Source organism: Polypterus senegalus, chromosome 9 (assembly GCF_016835505.1).
Source record: "Polypterus senegalus isolate Bchr_013 chromosome 9, ASM1683550v1, whole genome shotgun sequence".
Classification (NCBI taxonomy): domain Eukaryota; kingdom Metazoa; phylum Chordata; class Cladistia; order Polypteriformes; family Polypteridae; genus Polypterus; species Polypterus senegalus.
Genome location: NC_053162.1, coordinates 68,829,710 through 68,842,803, shown reverse-complemented (window position 1 = coordinate 68,842,803; position 13,094 = coordinate 68,829,710). Strand labels below are relative to the sequence as shown.

Sequence of the window (13,094 nt, the reverse complement as noted above, 5' to 3'; positions counted from 1 at the left end):
ATCCTCCTCTTGTATATTATGGCAGACAGCTGACATTATGGTGCAGTAGTTATTGCTGCAGCCTAACCCAGCCACAGAGGATGCACAAACCATTGGGTTCTTCATGCCGGTCCCAAGCCTGGATAAATGGGGAGGGTTACGTCAGGAAGGGCAAAATTTTGCCAAATCGATATGCGGACAACAATTTTTTAGATGATCCGCTGTGGCAACCCCTAACGGGAGCAGCCAAAAGAAGAAGAAGTTATTGCTGCAGCCTAATGAATCCAGCATTTGGGGTTTGAATCCTGGGCTTGAATGTGATGACCAGTTATTGTTTGTGTGGAGTTTCCACATTCCCCATGTGTCTGTGTGTTTTTTCTTCCTCCTGCACCTGAAAAAAGTGTTTATCAGGTTAACTGACAATTATAAAGGTGCTGAATGTTAGGGTTAGGTTGTTCCATATTTAGCTATGAAATAAACTGGTGCCATGCCCAAGGACCAATGTATGCCAGTGCTATCAGGATAGCTTCTGATTCTCTACTGCTCTCAACTAGACTCAAAACCATTTGAGATTATTAGGTTAGGCTATTTTGCAGAGGTTCAGGGTCACTGTCATGATCTGAGTTGTATTTTCATTTTTTTGCAGTCATGTCTTGGTCATTAAAAAGACGAAGGTGCTTGGGAGGTCAAGGAACACAACTGGTTTCTCTATTTTTTATTTAGTGACATTTTAATAGGATTAAAAAATTAATACATTTTGCTGTGGCTCCATTTTCTTTTGTGATCTGGATGTCACCATTGTGTGTATCCCTTGGGTCTGATTGCTAAGCAGGTATTAGACAAAGTGAACTGGGCCTGCGTGGCACATCACCGAATCAAAGGTATGAAGGGTAGCGTTATGAACGTTCTGACTGTCCGAGTTAGTGGCTACAATGAAAAAAATAATAACATTCGAATTAGTGTTTTAATCTGCTTTTTGGCAACAAACTATTTTGTTAATTCATTTTAATGTTTATGCTGTTTTGGCTCTGATTGTGCAAAATTATTTTGTTTTTTAACTGCTCGGCTTCATTCTTTAAATTATGATTTTGGTTTCACGTCGTGAGTTTCTTTATTAGGCTAATGTTTTCTTGGTATACCTACTAATAAAACTGCAATCCATTTCCAGATTCCTGAGCCTGTTTCCATTCTTATGTACGTAAATACAGTACAGTCACACACTGTGTAATTCATTCTCAGTGCTTTGTGTTTTGGAAAGTGGCATTGTTGCCTTTATCCAAATTCTTATTCTGCAAATGAAACAGTTTGAGTTTGCCTTTGATTTTTAGAAATCAAAATCCTTCATTAATATGCTCCGGAAGTAGAGGGGAACAATGTTATAACCAAATATGAATTATATTTGTTCAGTTTTCTTTTTAATTTGTCTGAAATTGAAAAAGTAAAGGATCCATCCATCCATCCATTTTCTAACCCGCTGAATTCAAATACAGGGTCACGGGGGTCTGCTGGAGCCAATCCCAGCCAACACAGGGCACAAGGCAGGAACCAATCCCGGGCGGGGTGCCAACCCACCGCAGAAAAGTAAAGGATTCTTTGATAAAAAATAACTTATCCACTGGAGCTGCGATCTTTGAAAAATACATTACTCTTTAATGTGTCATATAGTCTCTATCCAAAATGAAACCACTGGTGTCAGTAAGAGACACATTTCAATTCAGATTTCACGTATTAAATGTTTATTTGAAATTAACACTTGCTTCGAATGTTTCTGTTTATAGTCTGTAGGAAAGAGTAATAATAATTATGAGGTAAATAATATGCACTTTATTGGTATTGAAAGGTATAGAAATAGAATTTTATGATGCCAGTTATTTACTAATACAGACTAAGGGGAAGTCCATATTATTTCCTGCAAGCTTTATCTTTTTTTACTAAATTTTGGTTTCTGAATAGGAAATCGTGGTGTTTTGTGCCACTTTGTACTATCACAGCTTTGCCAGGAATGCTTCTTTATTTAACCTGTGAAACAGCAGCTTGTCTGTCTGCGTGTTTTGATTACTTTCCATTTTTTTTTTTACTCAGGGCTGACTGATTAACCGAGTTTCTGAATCATTGCCTGGGGCTGCCAACGATTTAATCTAAATAAAAGAGAAGTGCATGCATTTTCAAGTAGAACATTAGGACATTGATATCCAGCTCACTACAAGATGAAAACTACTGCCTGTGCTGGACTTAAATACTCCTTTGATCAAAGCATTCATTTCACTCCAGATCAGGCTTTACACAAAACCTCCTGCATTCACCCAGAAAGTCAAACCTTTTCAACAGTCTGAAACATAGCGTCCTTAATAAAACAGGGGCAGCACGGTGGCACAGTGGTAGTGCTGCTGCCTCGCAGTAAGGAGACCTCGGTTCGCTTCCCGGGTCCTCCCTGCGTGGAGTTTGCATGTTCTCCCCGTGTCTGTGTGGGTTTCCACCGGGTGCTCCGGTTTCCTCCCACAGTCCAAAGACATGCAGGTTAGGTGCATTGGCGATTCTAAATTGCCCCTAGTGTGTGCTTGGTGTTTGGGTGTGTGTGTGCTCTGAGGTGGGCTAGCGCCCTGCCCAGGATTTGTTCCTGCCTTGCATCCTGTGATGGCTGGGATTGGCTCCAGCAGACCCCTGTGACCCTGTGTTAGGATATAGTGGATTGGAAAATGACTGACTGAGTTAATAAAATGAATACTCTAAAGCTATTGTTCGCTTACTAGGAGGGAGGAATCAGCAGAAATCCATTTTTCCAGACTGTAGTAACTATATAATAAGCTGGCCAGGGAAATACATTAAACTGTCAGTAAATATTAAAATTCCAGAAAGTGGAAGCAAAAAAGTAAATGCTGAATATGTCATGCATTCCACACACAGACACTGAATTGTATCAGAATTCCATACAGTACAGTACAGATTGTTTTTATCATTCACAAACATGATCAATGAATGCCATAATCACAAGAGCCCCTAATATGATACTGTTATGTCAGATGACAATGGAGAATAAGGAAACAAACAAAAAAAAAATGTCTTTTTGGCAGACCTTAGCTTAGTTAACCTCCTACAAATGCTCTGGACTCTAATGTAAAGTAAAGTACAATTAGGAAATGGATGCACTTCACCAGGCCAACTTAATGACAGTAATGTGTTTAAAATCCATACATCTTTAAGAAGCTTTTGCCAACAAGACAACGGGTATTATAGGAATTGCAGTAACTAATTAAAACTCTAACCTACACCACTCGAGCCCTGCTTAGCCCCATTCTTCTTTTCGTCCACCTCACCTGTTAAACTCTCACTTTGGCTGTATTGCCAAACAGCACAGAGCTAGAAGAGCCTCCTCTGGAGAAGATGGCACTTAAGTTGCTGGGCACAGACTCGGTCACCACAGCACTGTTTCTCTAAATATAGTTAGAATTAATTATAAGATCAATAATAGGCATAGAATATTTGTCATAATTATCACTAAAGCACTAGAAAATCAAATCATATGCAGCATTAGAGCAGTATTTATATACTAGGGGGCTTTGCCCTCTGCTCTCTTCGCTCGCCAACCCCCTGCGCTACGCACCAGCCACTTCGCATCTATGCCGTTCGCATATGTGGATATCACTTTCACCAAACAAAAAATCTTTTAATTCTCCTGGATAGGCCTCTTCATTGGGAAGAACCACTACTTTTCCCTGATGGCAACACAAATTATGTAAAGTAATGTTTAAATTAAAGTTTAAACTAGCCAAGTCTACAATAACTCCGGCTCACCTTAAAACCGTTCGCACCTCTCCGCCAGCGTCTTTTGTCTTCTAAATGTGCCGATTAAAGCCAAACAATATCTACATACTTCTGTCATATCACCGATGTCCATATATTCAATCTCTTTTTGCTGTTCCATTATTTCACTGATTTAGCACTGATGCGATCTTTACTATCAGATTTTGAGACTTTCGAATTACAGTATAGTACTTTCATTATCTCTGATCTTCTCTGCTTGTGTATCACGCCAACGTTTTTGAACCTCTTTGCAACGTTCTACTTTGTCTTCAACTCTTTCTCTTTTATTTCCGAACCCGCTTGGAGCTGAGAGCACAGTAACTGTGTCTGACAACAGCTTTCACGTGAATGAGAAGTGATTGGACCGTGGACATAGTTGTAAATGTTTGAGAGGAGGGCGCGACTTGTCAAAATCTCTTGGCAAAAAGTCTTGTCTCACGGGACCTAAAATGATCTCTCGTGGGAGTTGAAATTATCTCCAAGAAAGTCTCGTCCCAGGATTTCCTTTTATAATAGAGAGACATAAAATCAAAAACAGGCAGCATAGCGACACCACGGTGACTAGGTTCACATCTCTAAAGTCCTTGGTTTAAATACTGGCCTTGGCACCATCACCATGAGCATCACACAATTTCTCTTTGCCCACATGGGTTTTCTTGAAGTACCTCAGTTCCTGTATCCCTAAGACATGCAGGTTAGGTTTGATTAATGAATTTAAATTGTCCCTGTATGAAGGAGTGAGGGGGTGAGGCTATGAGACCCCTGGAATTGCAATGCAGCAGCATTAACCAGTCTGTCACTTTTACTACATTTTCCATTTCATCCATTTTCTGAATCCACTTATCCAGGGCAGGAATGGCAGCTGGTGCCTATCCCAGTAACCATTGGGTGTAAGACAGGAACAACACCTAGACGGGGTGCCACACACTGTCTCCCCAAAGTATAAAATGATCTTCATAGGTGAAGGTTTTAGAAATATACACCATGTCATTATTTTATTAGGCACATTTCTCACATAAATTACTGCTGTGTCTGACGTGTCATCAGACGTGCAGACTACTACAAGAAGGCAGGTACAAGCAGATTGTGTGCATGTGTTTAGTTCAAAGGAAGATGTGGATATGTTTGTATCAGGATTATTATATTTGTTGGCTTCTAATACAATAGAAATGTCACAAGTCCACCACCCTAAAAGCGTCCACCACTGGAACTTCTATTGTTGTAAAAAGAGGGTTCTTTAGTTAGTGACTTGCTAACAGGATGGCTCCCTCTCCCCTTCCTTCTCTCTTTTCCTTCAACTAAACCAGGTCTATCATTCTTTAGCCAACCTCACTCCCTAATTGTGAACTTTCTGAGATTGTGACTGCAGGTGACTTCTAAACCTCATTCTGTGGTTAAGACCAGTAGAACATAAAGGCATCTAGAGGCCCCAGGGATCTGCACCCAAACCATCGAATGATTCCTATGTTGCTTAAACTTACCAGGTATGGTAGCATGCAGACTATCTGGCACCCTTTGTGTGTGCTGGGCTGTCTGCCCGTCTCAGACTGCTGCAGGTATATTGAATATTCTCAATTTCTCACCCTCAGAAACACTATGCTAGGTTGGTGTGAAAGATACTAAAGATTGTCTGCATTTCGCACATTATTGTGCATCCTTGGTACCTGACACCAGATAGAAAGAGGTGTGAGGCATACTGTAGCCCTCTTGAATTTGGTAGTAGTAACACGGTCATTTTCAAAGCACCAGTTTAAACAACAAAATGAAAGCTCCTGTATTTCCTTCATTGGAAGAATTTCAAAGCCCTTAGGCTCTTCACAGTTTTCAGCGCTTAGCATAACAACCAAAAATAATGTCAGAAATGATGAAACTGTCTGGGGAAAAAACAAAGCCTGACAAAAATAGTTAAGTCACTGATGTGTGTGTCCAAAACCAGAATGAAATGATTGCATTATTAAAAAATTATAAAAGGGAAACACTGCAAAGGTGGAAAGTAACACAGGAAGTATCAAGATGTAAGTAAAAAGTACAAATTAAAAAGGGTCTTTCCCTCACAGGCTTAAAGCACTTTGAGCTACATTTATTTGTATGAAAATGTGCTATATAAATGAATGTTGTTGTTGTTGTATATTAAGGTTTACTCCATACTAGAAGGTGTGTGGGTTGCTTACTTGCCAACACAAAAATGCATCATGCCAACGCTTTTGGCATTCTTACACTTTTTAACGCTTCAGCAACAGTACTACCCTGCCAGCTAACCTTAGCTGTTTCCGTCATCTCATGTTTATCCATCAGGCGGTTTATTTACAGGACACCTACAATGTCATTTCCAGGGTTGTGGGTTCCAAATTAAGTCCCGGGCACAGTGCCTGCTGCCAGCTCCTGGAATCTCTGTGTCCCTTTTTTTCTCTAAATTAAATTTCAAAGATGAGGCATCCACCATTGCTGAGGGATGTGGGTGTACTGCAGCAGTATCACCAGATGAAATCTGCAACTCTGTAGCCGTTTAGTATAAACAAATTACTTGGAAACCACAATGTTGCATTTAACATTCGGTTCAAGAAGATTTCTGCAGTTACCAAAAAAATTGCTACATCAGGTGGGAGTCAGATTGTTCTGTGCAGAGATTACGAATCTACCATTCAGAGCATCCTGGGTGTTACCCAAATCTCCAACACCCATTACGCTGCAATACCCAAGGGGGTCTGCTCAGCAATATGTATATGCGCACTTGCTGAAATGTATGGGTTACTTTACAATAAAATATCCAATGTGGAGCTCATTTCATTGAGTCATTGGGTTATTCTGACCTTGTCTGTATATTATTGAGCGGCTTTGGGTTAAGTCTCTGACCGTACTTGAGTGACCCAGCCAAAGCCCAAACGTAAATCCCATAGAACATCTCTGGAAAGACCTGAAGACGGCAGCTTACAGATGCTTCCCATCCAATCCTACAGAGCTGCCAGGAGGAATGGGATAAACTGCCCAAACCCATGAGTGCAAAGCTTGTACGAGACTTGAAGCTGTGCTCGCTGCACAGTGGGGTTCACAAAGTGCTGAGTTAAGAGTCTGAAGACTTAAATGAATGATAGATTTCAGTTTTTGTTTAAATAGATTTGCAAACTTTTCTGAAAACATTTTCACTGGTCTTTCATAACATTGTCAAGGTGATGTTACCGGTCATACAACAACATTTATTTATATAGCACATTTTCATACAAACAGTAGCTCAAAGTGCTTTACATATTAAAGAATAGAAAAAAGAAAGACACAATTATAAAACAAAATAAATCAACATTAATTAACATCGAATAAGAGTAAGGTTCAATGGCCAGGGGGGACATAGTAACATGCCGAATTGTAATGTAATGATAAACAAAATAGTGTTAAAAACATGATCATCAAGGTGGTTAAAAAAATTAAATAAAATAAAATAAACAAAAAGGTTTGTGCATTTAGATGTGTTAAGTGAAACATCTCTTATATTGCTCTGTGTGATGTTGACCTCATCTGGAGTGGCTTCTTCTGCCATTCTCGCTCCTAAATAACCGTATGTTGACGTCTTGGTACTACTGAATACAGTACACTTGCAGTAGGTATAATGAGTTAATCAGTGCAGGACAAAGGCAGCATTAGTTGTGCAGGATCTGCACCTTTGTAATACAAAATTCTTAAAAGATAAAGTCAGTATACTATATGGTCAAAACAGCAGCCAAGGAAATAAACAAATAAAGCACATTCTGGGCCAAAGAAAGAGAAGAAAGACAACAAATTCCACAGTCAACAGTCTGGTAGCAAAGGTCAGGGGCACTGAAGATGTAAATTCAACAAGGCCTGAAAAACTCAAGACACAAAGGGGCACAAAGAGCAAAATCACATTTGGAACTAAAATGGCAATTTAAACAGGTCACCGGGGAATGACAAGACAGGCCAGGCAAGAGGTTTGTTAACTGACAGACATACATGTAAGTTCAAGGAAATTTCTTTTCCCGAACCAGTTTTTGATATTTGCATTTTTGAAGTTGAACATTTTTCTAGAACCATTTTCACTTTGTCATTTGTCGAATGTAGACTGATGGTCAAAAATGGCAAATTTATCCATTTAACATAAAATATACAACACGGTAAAGTGTGCCAAAGGGGTCTGAATAATTTCTGAATCCACTGTACTTACAGTTATTTTTTTAATTTTGCATCAATAGGGACAGATAGATAGATAGATAGATAGATAGATAAGGCACTATATGATAGATAGATAGATAGATAGATAGATAGATAGATAGATAGATAGATAGATAGATAGATAGATAGATAGAGGCACTATATGATAGATAGATAGATAGATAGATAGATAGATAGATAGATAGATAGATAGATAGATAGATAGATAGATAAGGCACTATATGATAGATAGATAGATAGATAGATAGATAGATAGATAGATAGATAGATAGATAGATAGATAGATAGATAGATAGATACTTTATTAATCCCAAGGGGAAATTCACATAATCCAGCAGCAGCATACTGATAAAAAACAACATTAAATTAAAGAGTGATAAAAATGCAGGTATAACAGACAATAACTTTGTATAATGTTAACGTTTACCCCCCAGGTGGAATTGAAGAGTCGCATAGTGTGAGGGAGGAACATATGAGTATATTAGTATATCATTTCTTTCTAATTGGAACCAAGAATATAAATCAAAAAGTGAAATAGTCCTGAAAAAAATGAATAGGTGGCAGCAGACAAGCTCTCTTTGGGTCACATCTTAACTGAATGGCAGAATTGTGTTTTCTCAGATGATAACATGCCTTGTGTGCCCTATGTGCATAAATGCCAAAATAACATACGGGATTAACTCACTTAGAGACTTGTGCATAGATAACGTCTTCACATCCTACAATTACACTCCAAATTTTACTTTCCATCAACACAATTCTTTTACTAACTCCAAATTAGAAACGTTTGCTAATCAGAATCTGTCCAGTTTTCCTCACCTCCAACCTACTTTCTATTCCACAAGAAATAATGACCAGCTTTAAATATGATCACAGTTCATTGCAGGAAGGTTAAAACATATAATTCTTTGTATGTATTTTACTTTTTAATAATAGGTTTTAGACATTTAGAAGAGACAGCATGGTAATACAGTGCCCCATGAATCTAATGTCCTAAGTTTGAGTCCTGCATCTGGACATTGTCTTTGTCGAGCCTGCACATTTTCTGCATGTCCGTTTGAGTATTCTGATTTTTAACAGATGTATGTTAGATTAATGTGACTCTAAATTTGCCAGTGTGAGCGTGTCTGTTAGAGAGTGGGCCCTGTGACGGACTGGCATATTGGCTAGGGTTGGATCCTACCTTACACTCAGTACTGCTGGAATACTTTCCTCATCCCTGTAACACTAGATATAAATTTAGGGGCAAGATGGCACTTGGAGAAGTGCTTGGGTTATTAATTCCTAACATTATATTTCTTGTGCTGTTTATTCCCTAGTATTAAAATTTCCTGTTATACTATTTATAATACATTAATCTACTTTCTGTACCATCCACAATCTGTAATTCAGCTTGACTGTGAAATTGTTGTTGCTGTTGCCTCATAACTTTAAATGGTTGCGTTTGATTTTCAGTCCAGCTACTGTGTGTGGGGCATTTTCATGTTCTTCTGGTATATGGAAGGGTTTACTCTGGTTTCCAGCTGCCTCTGTTTTTGTAAGTGATATAATCCATTGGCTTTATAACCTTATAATGTCATTGTAAAGGTTGCATGTTAGATCGGCTGACCACATTATTCCAGAATCAATGCATCAACGCATTGTTTTTATTTTCCAATTTTCTGCTACAGTATCAGACTGCACAGACGTATCTTTTGCTCGCACATATGACAGCACCATTGAACTACAAGGAACCCTTGCACAGACAGTCAGGTCATACTGTATCGACTACGAATATCAGAGCTCTGTAGATAATGTGTTACATACGTCAACACCAACAACAGCAACAAAGAAAAGGAAGCAGGCCTCCACATTGGATGGGAACTATTATCCTCAGACTTTAATTTCATAACTAAACCTGTTACTTTTGCAACCTAACATTTAAACCAGTCAGTAGTGTTACTGGCAGTGGCGCTATAATTAAAAAAAAAGCAATTTGAAAATGCTAATAGGTGGAGGTGTTAGCATAGTTGTTCTCCGTACAAGTGCTGTATTGTTCACTTGAAGATAACTTTCATAGCCTGCATACAAACAGTAGCTAAAGCAAACTATCTACAGTAGCTAGCAAGCATTTTGAAATAGGCTTGAGCCCCACAGTCACAGGACATTGGACTGCTCACTTCTTGTCCTTTAGAACAGACGTGATCAAACGTAATGCCCCAATGCAATGTCAAGTCTCATGTTTACTACAATGTGAACAATGCAATTTCTGCATAAAACTCTGTGGTGGTTTCCTCCCACAATCCAAAGAAATACAGGTTAGGTGGATTGGCGATTCTAAATTGGCCCTAGTGTGTGCTTGGGGTGTGTGTGCCCTGCGGTGGATTGGCGCCTTGCCCGGGATTGGTTCCTGCCTTGTGCCCTGTGTTGGCTGGGATTGGCTCCAGCAGACCCCCGTGACCCTGTGTTCGGATTCAGCGGGTTAGAAAATGGATGTATGGATGGATGGACTAAAATAACTAATTAAGGTTTTCTAGGTAAGACACCTCATTAGGAACTGATACATACCAGTCTTCCGGGACATATAGGATAGCTGGTCCCCCTAATGTTAAATTGCATGTTGGGTTAGTTGACATTAAATTAGGCAAATGTGAGAGAGTTCTGTAGTTGACTGGTATACCAACATCTAGTGCTGGTTACACATAAATTTTATTTGGACTAGGTTCATTTACCACATGTATGAATAAATATTTCAATTGTTTAACATTAATTGAAGCACTTTATATGATAAATCAGCCTAAAACTTACTAGACGAAAACTGTTTGGACTATTTAGAAGATCCATTCTTTTTATACCACCTACATTGAGAAAAGAAGCCAGACATTAAAATAAGCAAGGCAGAAACATCCACCCATCCATCCATTTTCCAGCCCGCTGAATCCGAACACAGGGTCACGGGGGTCTGCTGAAGCCAATCCCAACCAATACAGGGCACAAGGCAGGAACCAATCCCGGGCAAGGCGCCAACCCACCGCAGGGCACACACACCCCAAGCACACGCTAGCGACAATTTAGAATCGTCAGTCCACCTAACCTGTATTTCTTTGGATTGTGGGAGGAAACCGGACCACCCAGAGGAAACCCACGCAGACACGGGGAGAACATGCAAACTCCACACAGACCCGGGTCTCTTTAGGCAGAAACACTTCTTGTAAATAAATTGCAGAATGCATAGGACATAGTCAGTAAAGTCAATTCACAATCATAATTACGTCAACAGTCTGTGTATAAACCGTGGGAGCAAATCCATGTTGAGACCCTGCAGAGTCCACTCTGAAAACACAGAAGCTTCAAAATCAGTCTGAAACTGAACTGCTAAAAGTATCACTATTTCCTCCAGTACCATTCATAATGTAATATTATATATTTAGAGTGTATTTGATTTGTTTAATTCTGCAAACTCTTAGCCTACTGCACAGGGTTGCTGATCTTGCACTTGCTAACTGCTCATTAACTGACTTTTATTTTCAGCATGAAGCTCCTCTGCAAGGAACAGGCAATTCATTGTAGAATAAAGAAGCAGAGATACTGAATGGTGCCCTTTCACTTCTTTTGTGAGTAGGATTCCTGTGAGAAATTCCAGTTGAATAGGTCCTCCTCATCTCTGTCAATGCCTTTGAGACAGCCCTGGCAACGCTTAGCACTCATTGTGTCACCTTTGGTTCGGAGCTTACAACCATTCTGTGAGCTGACATCATTCTCACTCGGCACAGATTACACACACAACTAACGTGTGCCTGGTACATACACTGCATTCTATTCACTTCCAGAGTGCACTGACAGTAGTGGAGGCTATGGCATTGTCATGAACGGGAGGAAAACCAAATAGTTGGCACCTGTTATTCTCCTTGGAATGCTTTTCAAATCCATTTGCTATGCCATTCTCGAGTGTGCCATGAGTCCTAGCAGTAGGTGTGATAGGGTTTGTAAAAAATTAACTGGATTCTTTATTTTTTAAAGGAAACAACCGGCTGTCTTTAATTGCAGAGGTTGAGAGCTGAGTGTTTATATTATATACAAAAAAGATATGAAATAACTGTCTGTTTTTGGCTGTGATCGCAAAGGCGTCAACAGATGACATTTTTACTATGCAGATATAAATAATTAATAAAATCATTGTGTCTGAAAGCCTCATTGTTTTGCCCTGAAGGTTTGTCTTTCTTTCTTTCTTTCTTTCTTTCTTTCTTTCTTTCTTTCTTTCTTTCTTTCTTAATCCACTAAAAGATCAAAGGCTTATTTTCTTTGGTTTCCCAATGTCAAAGAGCACACGTAATGTCTGCTGTTTGGTTAATATAAATGGTTAATAATTTATGAAACAAGCTGCAAATAGGACTTTCACTGTATGAATGAATGAATGCTCTGTTTATTGTGTTACAAAACATGGTTAATGTGTTAATTTTTTTCTACTGTTCCTTTCCTTTTATTTAGTTTTCAACCCTTTGACGTCTAGATTGCATTATTTGGAAGGTACTGTATAAGACAAATGCCTATAATATTTAAGCACTTTACTCTGTTTACCAATTTCTAATTTCTTTTGTGACAGGTCATAAAAGTACTTTATTGATTCAATATTCAGTAAAGGCATACATGTTTTAGCCTTGATTATCTGGAAAACAATACTAAAATTCTGTTTAGTTATACTTAGCTAGAGAACTACATAGAGAGAATAGAAAACAAAGAGTCTTTTCATGAACCATGAATTGTAGTGGTCCACAGCGAGCTGTGGCAAAAATCCGAGGCCAGATTTATCCTACCTTGAGAAGAGTCTGCTATTTTGTCAGATTTCTCAGTTTGTTTCCCATATATTAATATTCCTGCTTGGTTTGAGAGATGTCAGTTGTCCATGTGGTTTTGAAAAAGTGAGAATCGCAGCTGCTTGTACTTCAGTGTATGAATGGCCTCTTTCTGATGCCTCCCTACACCCACATCTTTTGCATAAGGAGTGGCCATAGGCACCCAATTGGCAATGAGCTCAAAAAAAAAAAAAGTCCCCGGCACAGTGTGAAGCTTTTGATAAGGAGGCACCTTTCAACTGAAAATCCTTTCTCAAATCCTGTGGTAACAGATACAGTTTGGTAACAAAGGTAGCTTCA

At 39.1% G+C, this 13,094-nt stretch overlaps 1 protein-coding gene across 1 annotated transcript in view; it reads right to left on the bottom strand.

Annotated features, from left to right (window-relative positions):
* Positions 1–12,884, bottom strand: part of LOC120535385 (adhesion G-protein coupled receptor G5-like) — a 119,982-nt gene extending 107,098 nt beyond the window's left edge. The window contains exon 1 of the mRNA XM_039763192.1: positions 12,756–12,884. The gene's annotated coding sequence lies outside the window, so the exon portion shown is untranslated. The remainder of the gene's footprint in view (positions 1–12,755) is intronic.
* Between the last annotated feature and the right edge of the window lie 210 nt (positions 12,885–13,094).